This window comes from Octodon degus, unplaced genomic scaffold (genome assembly GCF_000260255.1).
Source record: "Octodon degus isolate 3935 unplaced genomic scaffold, OctDeg1.0 scaffold00340, whole genome shotgun sequence".
NCBI lineage: Eukaryota > Metazoa > Chordata > Mammalia > Rodentia > Octodontidae > Octodon > Octodon degus.
In genome coordinates this window covers 55839-70702 of record NW_004524916.1, presented here as the reverse complement: position 1 = coordinate 70702, position 14864 = coordinate 55839, and positions in this window count along the sequence as shown.

Sequence of the window (14864 nt, the reverse complement as noted above, 5' to 3'; positions counted from 1 at the left end):
TTGAATAGCCAGGGATTGAACTCAAGCCCTTGCGCTTGCCAGGCAAGCACTTATTCAACTGAGCTATCTCCCTAGCCCCATCAACTGTCTTTAAATCAGAGAATTTTTTTAAAAAATTTTAAAGAGAGTACAAAATAGTATTAAGACAAAAAATTACAAGTGATACAGAATTTCACTTAACAAAGTAATAGAAATTTCACTGTATTTGTCGTAATGCATAGTGCTAACTTCAAACTAGCTGTTTATATTACCAGACACATGCACATAAAATTGGAAGAAGAAACAAAAAAGAAAGAAATTCATAAGAAATCAAGAAGACAAAAAGGTCAAAGAATTGAAAAAACTAGACAAACAAATTAAGCATTAACTGTTTCTTTCCACAGAGTAGCATAAATCCACAGTACAGTTGTCCAAAACATCCCTCTTACATGCACAGATATATCTCTTTCTGTAGTGGTTTGGGGATTTTGCAAGGGGAACTATATAATGCAGGATACATTTTATAATTAGTTTACAAGGAATCACCAAAGAATCATACAACAAATGCAGGAAATCTATCACACACTAACTACTAAAGACTCTAGCTGAAGGCCTTGGTCCTAATATCCCTCATGAATCCAGATTAAAGAAAACTTAGAGCCCATGAAAATGCCTCCCACAAGTCCAACTAGAGGCCTAGAGCCCACAGCAAAGTCTCATGCAGGCCTGCTTCACAGATCTGCACTGGAAAGGCCCAAAGGTCCGTGGTGGAATCTAGAAAGTATATGCCCACGGGATGAAGGATCTGTGCAGGCAGGCCGAGGGATCTAAACTGAAGCTAGGAAATAATGCTCTAGGTAAGTAACAAAGCGCCCCAAAAGTACCACAGCCATCCTCAGTAACAGTGAGGTCCTACGCCCCTCCAGGGATGAGGAAAGCCGAGTTCCCATCAGGAAAGCCGATGTGACAAATTCTCCATGAGGCTGAGCAGTGCACAGTCTTCCCCTTGGAAGCCAGACAATGATAATCAGAATGAGGACCAAAGCTCCTCCAAAGTTCATCAGGAAAGCCAGCATGACAAAATCCTCCAGCAGAACAGCAGTTTCCAACAGCATGACAAGATCCTCCAAGAGAACTAGCAGTTTCCAACAGCTCCAACACCTTCTCCAAACAGCCTCTAACATCCCTAACAGCATTTTGGCAGCTTCTCCTGTTCAGTCTCTATGCTGCAACAATCCACAGGTGGGCCTCTCACATCCAGCACCACAATAGTTTAATTCAGATTGATTTTATAAGTTGATGACCAATTAGAAATCCACTACACTTTCCCTCACTATCTCCTGTCCTCATCAATTCAGTCATTCCTTCCCTTTGAACAGGTTCTTTCCTGTTTCCTACTATGAACTGTACCTTTCACATTTTATTTTCTCTTTCAGGTTGTCACACTAAGCAGACAATATATTTGCACATGCAGGTCTGATTTGACTTAAGAATATGGTCTCTAGTTGCATCCATTTACCAATAAAAGCCTCATATTTATCATGTTTGATAGCTGAATAATACTCCATTATGTAAAAATGTCACATATTCTTTATCTATTCCTCAGTTGATGGGCATTTGGGTTATTTCCAAGATTTAGCTATGACAAATTGTGAACTATAAACATGGGTACACATATAGTACTGTGGTATGATGTTTTCAGTTCTTCTGGAAAAAAAGCAGGAAGGAATACCTAGCTTAAATGGGAGCCCCAATTATAGCTTTTGAAGGAATCTCCACACTGATTTCCATAGTGGCTGTACCAGTCTGCACTCCCACCAACAGTGAAGGGTTCCTTTTTCCCCAAAGACCTACCAGCATTTGTTATTGGCTGACTTCTTGATGTTAGCCATTCTTTCTGGGGTGACATGGAATCTCAGTGTTGTCTTAATTCGCATTTCTCAAATGACCAATCATGTTGAATATTTTTTCATATATTTACTTTCATGTGTATTTACCATCTAAGAAGTGTATATTCATCTGAGATGCCCATTTTTAGACTGGATCTTTCAATTTGTGGTGCTTGATCTTTTAAAAATTCTGTATATGTTCTAGACAAAAGGCCTTAGTCAGAGGGAAGTTAGCTATAATTTTTTTCCCAGTTGTAAGTTTTCTTTTTACTCTTTTGGAGAATTCCTTGGAAGTGCAAAAAATTTTCAAAAAATTCTTTGAAGTATTTCACATGTAGTTTGTTTTTTGTTCATGAACTCTCTATCCATGTCTTTAAGATTTGTACCTATAATTTCCTACAAAAGATTCAGTACTTCTGTTTTAATGTTGAAATCCTTGATCTATTATGATAGTAGGTTAGTGCACGGTGATACACATGGATCTAATTTTAGCCTTTGGCATGTGGAAAGGAAGTTTTCCAGCACCATTTATTAAAAAAGCTATCTCTTTTCCAGTAAACATGTTTGGCCCCTTTATCAAAGATAAGGTGTCTCAATGTGTTTCTAGTTGTGTCTATATCTTCTAGTCTGTTCCATTGATCTTCATGTCTCTTTCTATGCCAGTACCATGTTAATTTCATCACAGTAGCTTTACAGTATAATTTCAGGTCAGGGATTGTGATACTTCCTACTTTCCCTTTGTTTCCCAGGATGACTTTTGATGTCTGGTTCTCTTCTGGTCCCAAATGAATTTGAGGAAAATTTTCTCTAGTTCTGTAAGGTTCACTAATGGAATTTAATTGGGATTGAAAGGAATCTCTATTACAATTTCGGGAGTACAGTCATTTTGACAATGTTGCTTCTTCCTGCCCAGGAGCAAGAAATATCTTTACATTTTCTCAAATCCTCTTCAAACTCTTTTGTTAAAGTACTGGAATTTTCACTGTACAAGTCTTTTCCTTGCTTTGTGAGATTGATTCCTAAGTCTTTCATTTTTGTTTTTGGTGTTATTGTAAAAGGCATGATTACCCATAATTTCTCTCTCACTGTGTTCATTCTTTGTGTACAAAAATGCTACTGATTCTTGGGTATTGACTTTGTATCCTACTATGTTACTGAATTTGGTTATTAAATCTGTAAGAGTTGAGGCCAGGGAGGTAGTTCAGGAGAATAAGCGCTTGCCTGGAAAGTGCAGGGTCCTGAGTTCAATCACCAGTACCGAAAAAAAAAAAAAAAAAAGTCTACAACACTCTTGATGGAATTCAGGGTCTTCTACCTAGAGAGTCATGTCATCTGCAAATAATGATAACTTTACTTCTTCTTTTCCAATCCTTATTTCTTTTATTTCTCTCTCGTTTAGCTGTGCTGGCTAATATTTCCAGAGCTATATTGAGTAGGAGTGCAGACAAGGACATCCTTGTCTTGTTCCTGACTTTAATGTGAAGAGATTTAGGTTTTGCCTATTCAGTATGATATTGGCTGTTGGTTTCTCATAGACAGTTTTGTTAAAGTTGACATGCAGACAATCTATTCTAATTTTTTGTAGGGTTTTTATCATGAATGAGTGTTGGGCTTGGTCAAAAGCTTTTTCTTCATCTACTGAGATGATCGTGTGGTTTTTGTTGCTGGCCCCTTTGATGTGGTATATTATACTTATGGATTTACATATATTGAATGATCCTGCATTCCTGGGATGAATCACACTTGGTCATGATGTATACTTTTCTCAATGATTTGCTGTATTTTGTTTGTTATCATTTTATTGATTTTTGCATCTATATTCATTAGAGGTTGGCCTGTATTTCTCTTTTTTAGTTGGATCTTTCTCTTGTCTTGGAATCAGAGTAATACTTGCCTCCCGGAATGAGGCTGGGAGAATTGCTTCCATTTCAATTTTATTGAAGAGTTTGAGGAGTATTGGGATTAAGTCTTCTCAAAATTTCTTGTAAAATTCAGCTGTGAATCTAATGGAAACTGAACTTTTCTTTTTGGTAGGCTTTTTTTTTTTTACATTTTCAATTTTGTTTACCATTATTGGGTTATTCAGACTTTGTATATCTTCTTGACTCAACTTTGGAATTTCATATGTATCTAGGAAACTGTCCATTTCCTCTGTGTTTTCCATCCTGTGAGAAATAGAAGTTGTAGAAGTAGATATTGATGATCATTTGAGTTTCTCTAGAGTCTGTAGTAATTTTTGTCCTTTTCATTCCATATTGCATGAATTTGTATTTTTTCTTTCATTTTTTGGTTAGGTTGGCTAGGAGTTTATCAATTTAGTTTATTCTTTCAATGAAACAACTCTGTTGCTTTTTGCTCTTTGTATTGTTTTCTTCATCTCCTTGCTATTAATTTCTGCTCTAATTTTTATAATTACCTGCCTTCTTTCGGATTTGAGCTTGATTTGCTCTTCTTTTTCTATGAGCTTGAAGTGGAGCATAAAATTGTTTATTCAGGCTTGTTCCTTTTTCCTAATATGTAAATTTACCACCATAAATTTTCTCATAAGACAGATTTCATTGATTTGGTCAATTACAGTATCTCATAGATTTGGTTAATTACATCTATATTTTTGTTTGATTGTAAATAGTTCTTAATTTCTTCTTTAATGTCATCTATAACGCACTGGTTGTTTAGGAGGCTGTTATTTAATTTCTATGTGTTTATGCTGTGTTGGGGGTTTCTTTTGTCAATAATTTCCAATTTCATTGCACTATTATCATATAGTATGAAAGGGATAATTTCAATTCCTTTTAACTTACTTAAGTGTGCTCTGTGTGATAGTATAAGGTCTATTTTGGAGAATATCCCTTGTGCAGCTGAGAAGGTTGTGTGTTGTGTTCTTGCCAACTGAAACACTCTGTAAAGGTCTACTAAGTCCATTCCATCACAATTTTGGTATATTTCTGCTATTTCTTTGCTACTTTTTGCCTACTTGATCTATCTTTTTGTGACAGTGCCTTGTCATAATCTCCATTAAAATTGTATTATTGTCCATTTGATTCTTTCATCTCTGATAAAATTTGTCTTATGTCAATGCATGCACCTACTTTGGTGCATATATATTTGTAATTGTTATCTCTTCCTCTTGCAGTTTTGCCTTAATAAGTACGTAAAAACATTCTTTGTCTCTTTTAACCACACTTGGTTTGAAGTCTTGGTTATCAGCAACCAGAATATGCGGCTACTTTATCTTAATTCAGTGAGAAAAAAGATTTGTACTGAGAGTGCTTGGACAGGATATTATGTCTGCACATTGTACTATGAATAACTACTACGAAGGCAACAATATGCAATGTGTTAATTATTGAAACTGTCCTCCTAATCAATTTTGAAGCTGTCTCATTGCTATTTGTTTCTCAATAAAATTAATTAAAAAAAAAAAAACAGAATAGGTACCCCTGCTTTTTTCTGAGTTCCTGACACACGGAATAATGTTTTCCATTGTTTGGCTTTCAGTCTGTGAATTTCCTATTAAGTTAAATGTGTTTCTTTTATGTAGCATATTGTTGGATTTTCTTAATCCACTTTGCTAATCTGTTTCTTTTTGAACTTTAGAGACTTATTTCTTAAATGAATACATACCATAAGATTGATAATAGATTGATTGCACATTATAAAAAATCATTTACAAACTTAAATGAATATAACAATAATAATTGTCTAAAACATGAAGAAGAGTTTACAGATCAGTCATATAATAGTTCACTCTCTGCCACAATCAAGAAACTTATAATCATATAATCAGAATTCTCAAAGTAGAATGGGGTAGGCAATAAATACTTAAATATTTAAAATTTCTGAATTTAGTTAAAATTATGGCACCACATTTCCAGGAAAAATGAACCTTTGCACAAGAAGTATGAATAAAATCATATTAAGATACATAAAAATGAAATTGTCCAAAACTAATTGTAAAGTAAAAAATCATTAAAGCATATACATAGAAAAAACATTACTTATGGAAGAACAAAATTAAATAGCATCTTATTCCACATTACAAAAAAAAAAAGAGCAAGTGGGTAAAAAACTAGACTTATTTGTTCAAAGGACTGAAAAAAAAATCTATCTTCATTGAATTTTATACTTAGCAAACATACTTTTGAAAACTAAAAGTAAAGTATTTTCCAGTTATACAAACTTGAAATATTCTAATATTTCCAGATATATATATATATATATATCAAAGACCGTAAACCAGAAGGCAAGAGAAGTTGCTGTATGGTTATAAATAAAGAATAAATAGCTTTCAAAATGGAAGTAGATAGGTCTATGTAAAATACAATTATATTAGACAAACCCATTTAAAAGGTCATTGAAGATTTTCACAAATCTATCAATCTTATGTCAGGTTATGTACATACTTTTTCGTGTGTGTGTGTGTGTGTGTGTGTGTGTGTGTGTGTGTAAAAGACAAGGAAGAACTAATATAAAATTAACAGAAAATGGAAATATGCTTTTTATTGCCTTTAATAGTATGAGAAAATATCATACCATGTCTTATAAGTAGATTGTAAGTCAAAGAAACCGTATAAATCATAAAACAAAAATTAAAACTAAACAATATTCAGAAAATTAATTTAATATTGATTAATTCAAAATTAAATATTTCAAAACAATATTCAAAAATTAAAATTAAATTGTGACTCCAAGTAAGAGGCCGGAATGTAGTGTATCATATGTATGAATCTGTAACCTAGTCTGTTTCTTTTGATTGATGAATTGAGGCCATTTACACTGACAGTTATAAGTGATATATACTGGTTTATCTTTGTTATGCTATTTTCTTGCTATAGTTTCTTATACCTTTTACCTCTTTCTAATTACTTACTCAGTTTGGTGGTGCCCTTGGGTTGATCCTTGGGCTTCTCTAGCCCACAAGTCCAAATCTTTCCAAACTCTTCCTCCAACATGATTCCAAAGGCTTCAAGTTCCATGATGAGGTGCAGGCACAGCAATGCACCAACTTTTCTGGTAACAATATTCAGTGTACGCTGCTCAGTGCTCTATACCATATGCTACATGCCATAATGTAAAGGACAGAAGGCTTATGGTTTGGGGAACAGATGTGTTTAGGGAATGGTAGGCTACAAGTAGAAATGTAATGGAAGGGCATTATGGGTAAAAGCTGCTTAACCCGTCGTAGCTAAGAAGCAAAGAAAAAAGGGAGGAGCTAGGTAAGAGAATAGACACAAAATGCCCGCAGTGACTCACTTCCCTGTTTCAGCAGCACAATTCACAATAGGCAAGCTATCAATCAGTCTCTATGTACCAACAACAGATGAGCAGATAAAGAGAAAAAGGAACATTACTCAAAGAAATATTATTTGGTCACAAAGAAGAAAATGTTCAAGAACATCAACTGAAATGGGATGCGGGAGTAAACAGAGAAAAAGTCTTTGGGTTTAAAATTTGGTTTTCCACTTATTGATAACTGGCTTTGCAACTTTAGAAAATGGATTCTGCCAAACTGAAACTTACATTCTGATCCACCAGGTAGTTATAGCTATCTGATAAGCTACGTAAATTTTATTTGGTGATATGAAGTTGGTTTTGGGAATTTCATAACACTTTTATGTAAATAGTAATAAATTCAGAATGTTGTTAACTTTCATTCTAAAACAATTAAAACGCATTACTTTTAAAATCCATCATCTTTATTTTAGATGACTTGTTTTAAACTATACACATAAGTTGGTTGCAAGTTAGATATTTAAAGACTGTCTTTAATATTTTAAGGTTTTAAGTAGTAGAAGAAAAATTATTAAAAATTGAACAGAACTAATTTATACTTATTTTTTTCTGTATTTTTAGGGAAGGGTCTACAGGTTGTTCAGGGTCTCACTAGATCAGACTCATAGTGATTCTCCTGTTTACAGCCTCCCCAAAACTGGGATTATAGGCGCGCACCACCATGCCCAGTCTCCATCGCGCCTCAGTGTGCTCTGGGGGTGGGGCCAGCATGATTTTTAGTACTTTATCTAACTGACAATAAGGTAGTTTCAGTTTCATAGTTTCTTTTCATGTTGAAAAATAAGTAGAATTTTTGACTTAGTCATATGTACTATACTAGATTAAATTTCTCATCTTGTACTTACTTTCATTAGACAGTGAAATTTTTATTTTATTTTATTTATTTTGGGGGGTACCAGGGATTGAACTCAAAACCTTGTGCTTGCCAGGCAGGCAGTTATGCACTGAGCTGTCTCCCCAGCCAACAATGAAAATTTTACATGTTTAGCTGTGATTGAAATTTTAAATACATGGCAAACTTCAACACTCAAGGCAAACTTCAGCACTCAAGGAAATTATGTCACAGTTGCTGAAACCATGAATGGCAATTAAATAACTTGTACTTTTTACTCATCTAGTTGATGTAGAGTAAGCAGTGTAATGTTCCTGCACCTGGAAATCTGTGTTTATTGCAAAACATTGGTGACCACTGAAGCACCAGTCTGTAGGGTATGAAGCTCCAGTTCATCAAATGTTCAGGTCGTACATAGGCTGGGATATGCCATGAGCATGACTTCTGTTTCAGTGAGCTTGAACGAACTGAGTCTCTGCATGACAGATATCACCAGGAAAGGACAGTAAGAGTCCTTGTGTTGTAAATATATTTGGTCTGAACTCTATTCCAATGTTAAAATTCTCTTTTCTCTTGGATTTTATACACAAGTTCATGAGTGAAACAGCTGGTGTTTTCCAGTAGTTGGTATGGAGTTCTAGCCATGATATATTCTCAAAGCAAACAAAATCAAACCTGCTACAAAGAGAATGTTTTAATTAGTAGCTAAATTTATATAGCACATGTTTCAATTCAACAAATTAAAATGTATAAATATGTAGTAGCTGCCTATAATATATATTAGGAAATTATAGTGTACAAAATTGCATATTTCTTTATTTTAGTGTGTTACCTAAAGTTACCTGTTAACTGAGGCAATAATATGTTTCAAAATCAAATCAAAATCCACTAAGTTGATATCTTTACAATTTCTTTTTTTTTTTTTGCTATCAAATATAAATTTTTGAATTCTGAGATTCAAAGATAAATATTTTCTTTACCAGTTAAAATAAAAACAATAGGACTACAAAGGTAATTCAGTATTTTGGCATGGATCTAAAGGCTGATTTAGATTTAAACAGCATAAGTTCTTATAGTCCATAATAGTAGTGAGTTATCAGCACAACTGGCAATTGTCTGAAGTTGTTGACTTGAGCCTTTTACAGCTCAGCATATGAATAGTTTTACTTTTTTTTGCTGGAATTCAAGTACTTACAATCTTTGGTCTGGCATCAAGTATAAAAAGGGCCTTTAAAGACTTCTTCAAATACAGCTACTCTAACTGCAATGTAACACCGATCTCTGACAAAACAAAACAAAAAAGGGGGCTATAAATAAAGGACCCTTTTGTTATATAGAAATGTATGTATATCCAAGATAGTTAGGATAGACATACAGCTACTTTCTCTTAGTTCATTGAGGAGAAAGGTTTGTACTAATATTGCTTAGACAAGATATCATGTCTGCATCTTGTCCTCTGAATAACTCCTATGAAGACAACAATATGCAATGTATTAATTATTGTAACTGTCCTACTAACCTGTTCTGAAACTGGTTCATTGCTATTTTTTCCTCATTGAAATGAATATTTTTTTAAAAAATGAAGAGCATAAGTTCTTTAATCACATTTATCACCATGTACAAATTAATTTTTTAACACACCTTACATTTTATTTTAAAGTCAGTCTGGCAAAGACACAAAACTTGATATGGTAAGGATGGCCTTTTAGTATGATGACCTCATATTTATTTATCCTTTAAATCAGAAATCAGAACAAGTGTTAATGATGTTTCTACCAGTGATTATCTGTAAGATAAATGCTATATTTTGATGAAAATATATTTTCCATTGAGTCTTTTACTATGGAAAGGCTTACTTTTTTTTTTTCAATTCTCTATATGATGTACAGATCTCTGATAAATATACACTTCTGATAAAAAATACAAATAGCAAATAAACATAAGAAAAGTATGTTCAACATCACAAGTCATTCAAGACATGCCAATTAAAACAACACTGAGATTGCATGATACTTGAGAAAAAATGGTTAGCATGAAGAAATCAACCAATAGCAAATTCTGGCAGGACTGTGAGCTCAAAAAGGAGCCCTTCTCCACTGTTGGTGGTGGGGGTGTAGACTGGTGCAACCACTGTGAAAATCAGTGTGGAGATTCCTTACGTAACTAGGATTAGAAGTCCAGCTTGACTCAGCTATTCCCCTCCTGGGTATCTTCACAAAAGAATGAAAACTGGCAAATCATACCACAGAAATATGTGCACAGTCAGGTTAATAGCAGCACAGATTTTGATAGCTAAAACTTGGAAATGACCCAAATGTCTATCAACAGAGCAATGAATAAAATTTTTTTCTTTATATAATGGTATACTACTTCATCTTTAAGATGATAAACTTGAGACCTTTCTAGGTGAACGGATGTGCCTTGAGACCATAGTCATAAGTGAAATAAATCAGACACGATGTGTAACTATCACAGTCTCCTGGTGTGAGAAACTAAGAGAGTAAAGAGGGATTAAACAATACAATAAATATTGTGAAACAGAAAGAAATTGTTTAAAAGGAAACAGGAGGGGCTGGGGAGATGGCTCAGTGGAATAAGCGCTTCCCTGGCAAGTGCAAGGGCCTGAGTTCAATCCCTGGTTCTGCAAAAAAAAAAAAGGAAAAAGGAGTTAGCGGAAGAAGGAGGGGCGAGGAAGGAAACAACAAACAGTGCTGAAATGGGGCAGAGAGATAGCTCAGTAGAATAAACATCTTCCTGTCAAGCACAGAGTCCTGAGCTCAATCCCCAGTACCACACAGACATGCACACAAAAAAAGCTAAAATGGAAACAAAGGTCAGTAAATAGGGAAAGGAAGAAGGGGTAAAGGGAGAAGGGGGAATTGGAAGAAAACACATCTAAATATGTCATATACAGCTACAAAATCCCTATAATGAACACAATCTTCATGTATATCTAAATTGTACAGAGAAATTTAATTTTAAAAAAGGAAAATGCAGGATTTATTTATTTATTTATTTTGCACTACCGGGGATTGAACTCAGGCCCTTGCACTTGCCAGGAAAGTGCTTATTCTACTGAGACATTTGATAACTTTTGTTATGAATGATATTACACTATGAAAATCACAATAGTTGTTATAAGGAGAATTTTCCGAGGGAAAACATTTTCCTTTTTAAAAACAAATTTCTTGGTACCAGAGATAGGTAATGGGAATGTATATGTCCATGTCTGAAAGGGTGTATTTTTATCTCTATCTCCTCTTTCCTTCCTTTTCTGTTTCTTTCTGACCATTATCCTCCATCAGGCCCTTCGGCAATGCCATTTCAACATTGGAGTGAGGCAAATGCAGACCGAACCCTCTGGAATCATCAAACAAAATTAAACTGTTTCTTTTAATATTGGAGGTAGTTTTAACTCAGACACAGGAAAGCTACTGATGTATAAACTGTAGATAAATGTGTTAATTATACTCTTATACAAGAAATAAAAGTTAGCACCTGCTTAGACAGAGCTCAGCACCCAAGGACCCCAGGGCATGCGGAGAGGGTGATTGAGGCTGTAGTGGTGGTGTACCCTTGTAATCCCAGTACCTGGGAGGCTGAACACAGGAGAATCACTGAGTCGGATCTACGTAGTGAGACCCTGTATGCCCTGTAGACCCTGTCCTAAATACACTAAAAAAAGTTAGATTTTCATGATGTATTACAAGAATCCCTGTTGATTTGCACTGTAACTACTGAGTCCAAAAATATCTTAATATTAACTTTGTGTTGTAAAATACTATATACAAAATGAATGTACATTTAAATATATTACAACTGAATAGAATAATAGTAAAAGCAGCCATGAGTTTGTTTTTGTAATGCAAGAAATACATTAAATGTATTTTATAGCTATACTGGTTGATATATTGTGTCAACTTGATAAATTTACAAATTTAATTAAGTGATTCAATAGGGAGCCAAGATTCTTACTTTGTTAACATCCTCATCCTGTGTAAGAGGAGGGCATGCATATTGTGACTTCTACACTCCTGCCTCAGGGTAGCTTGCTTATAATATAAGGCAGAGAGAGAGAGGCTGGCTTGAAGCCTCAGCTGCTGCCCTTTCCTCTGCTCTTCACTATTTTTTGCTGCCAAGAACAGCTGCTCTCTGCCATGTGCCACTCTGCCTGGGAGCCAGTGGAGTATAGACTAAAACCTTCACAAACTGTTAGCTAAATAAACCTTTCTTTCCTTAAATTTGGTGTTGGGTATTTTGTCCCAGCAATGAGTAAAAAGCAACTGAGGCAATAGCACATGTTAAAATAAAAATTTCAAAAAGCAGATATTCAAATTACAGTTAAATTGTAATTTGATTACAAATTAATTTTTTGATATTTTAATATAGTTTATTATAAAGTGTCATTAAAATAAAGCTAAATGTAAGTTGACTTGATATTTTTATTTTTCATTCATTTTAATAAGAAAATAAAATAGCAATGAAACAGTTTCAAAACAGGTTAGTAGGATAGTTACAATAATTAATACATTGCATATTGTTGTCTTTGTAGTGGTTATTCAGAGGAACAGATGTAGATATGATATATCGTCAAAAAATATTAGTATAAACCTTTCTTCTCATTAAACCTAGAGAAAGTAGGTCTATATCCTATTTTGTATGTACACATCTTTTTTTTTTTTTACTACAAAATGTTCCTTTATCTATATCCCTTTTTTTGTTTTGTTTTGTCAGAGATGGGTGTTCCATTGCTGTTAGAGAAGCTGTATTTGGAGAAGTCTGTAAAGGACCTATTCATACTTGATTTCATACCTTTTCAAACATTGTAGGTACTTGAATTCAGCAAAATGACCCAATGCATTCAATAGTCCATAATAATAGTGGGTTATCAGTAGACTGGCAATTGTATGAATTTGTTGACTTGAGCCTTTTACAGCTCAGCATATTAATATAACTTTACTTTTTATACCTCATGGTTATACTTTTCTGCTGAATGGTTAAGACCAAGTTAAAGCAAGATCTATATAACTAAAAATGTAACTTTTGAAAATACCAGTTTCATGTTATGTCTAAGCTGCTTGATGTTCAGACAGATAGTGATGCTAAGCCCAACTGCCTCTGTTACAGGGTAATAATATCATTAAGCCTCTCTTTTGAATGTTTAACAACTAAAGTTTGCAGACCAAAAATTAGAGAAATAGAGGGGTTACAATGATAGCCAATATTTTGGCCCTAGCCATTCAAGGGCAGTGAGGACTCAGAACATAAGAGAACCTGTGCTGTGACACCCTGTATCTCAGTGGTGTCCCAAGTTTTCTTCCTTTTATTTTTTTTTTGCTTTTATTTATTTATTTTTAATAATTTTGTTGAGAAACAAAAGCAATGAGACAGTTTCAAAACCGATTATTAGGACAGTTTCAGTAATTAATACATTGCACATTGTTGTCTTCATAGTGGTTATTCACAGTAGAAGATGCAGACATGATATCTTGTCCTAACATTATTAGTACTAATCTTTCTTCTCCTTGAATTAAGACAAGGTAGTTGTATATCTATCCTATTTTGTATACAGATGCAAAATGTTCCTTTGCAAATTGAAACAACACTGAGATACCATCTCACCCCAGAAAGAGTGGCTATCATAAAGAAATCAACCAAGTTTTCTGATCAGTGAGATTATGGGGCCACAGAGGAAAGTGATCAACGATGTAGAGTGTGCCTAAGGAGAGTCACCTAGAGAGAAAAAATTCTCTCAGGCTTTCACAAAGAGCAAATTGGTCAAGCAATGGCTGTGACGCATCCAGATGGCTGACACTGATGAAAGATCTACAAGGTGCTGTACATGGTTTCAGGGTAAATCCTAAGAGTATTTGACTGACCTTGTCAGACACAAATTAAATTTTAAATTGTGAAAAATTCTAGCTTCAAACTGTTAAACATTGTCTTGAATAATTATAATTTTTGAAGATATAATAATTTCTGAAGGTGCATTTCAAGAAAATATGACCTTGCAGTCCTATACAATTTCACAAAAACTCTTAAATATTTTTGATACTCAATGGCTAAGCTAACCAAATCTGCAACAATTATTCCAAGTGTCTGGTTAAATTTGAGAGAATATGGATCACTGAATGTAGGGCAGTAAGGTGAAGTTTCAACCTAACTTGACTTTGATTTGATAGAAGCAGTGAGACTTCCCATTTTTATTCAGTTTGTATTTTGGGCTTGACTTTTCAGTTCGCTAATTCACTAAACCTATCTAGGGAATCCATACAAATTATCAGTAATTTGTCAGCATTTGATAAATTCTTAATGCGAGTGAGTTGCCATTGATTCTTATGTCACATTCATCTGCTTTGTTCACCACATTTCTTAATACTCCAAGAAAATTTAAACACCAGCCTGATAAAACCATGTACTTCAAACCTAACAGAAGTCTGGCCAAAAAAAAAATGCTTAAATTTAAAATACATCACATCATATAATGCATTGTATTTCACAATACGCTAATCCATAGTTAACAAGACTGTTGAACTACTAAGAAAAAAATGTACCTAGGAGTAAAAGGATGTGTCAAAAACTCATTCATGCATGTGTATTTTTCCATAATAATTAAGTCTTTACCAAGTGTCAGGAATTTTCCTCTGCTTATCTTATTCTTAACACTTTATTCATTGTTGGTTGCATCATTGAGCTTAGTCACTTAATACAGATGATTAATGAAATAATGAGCACAAGGGTACAGTTCTACTATTATATAAATTAATTTGCCTCTAAAAAAGAAATCTCCTTTTTAACTTAGCAACCTCTGGCTATTAGCCTGTTGTCATTGTTTAAAGGGGAGGCTAGAAAAAAATAGCATAACTGACTAA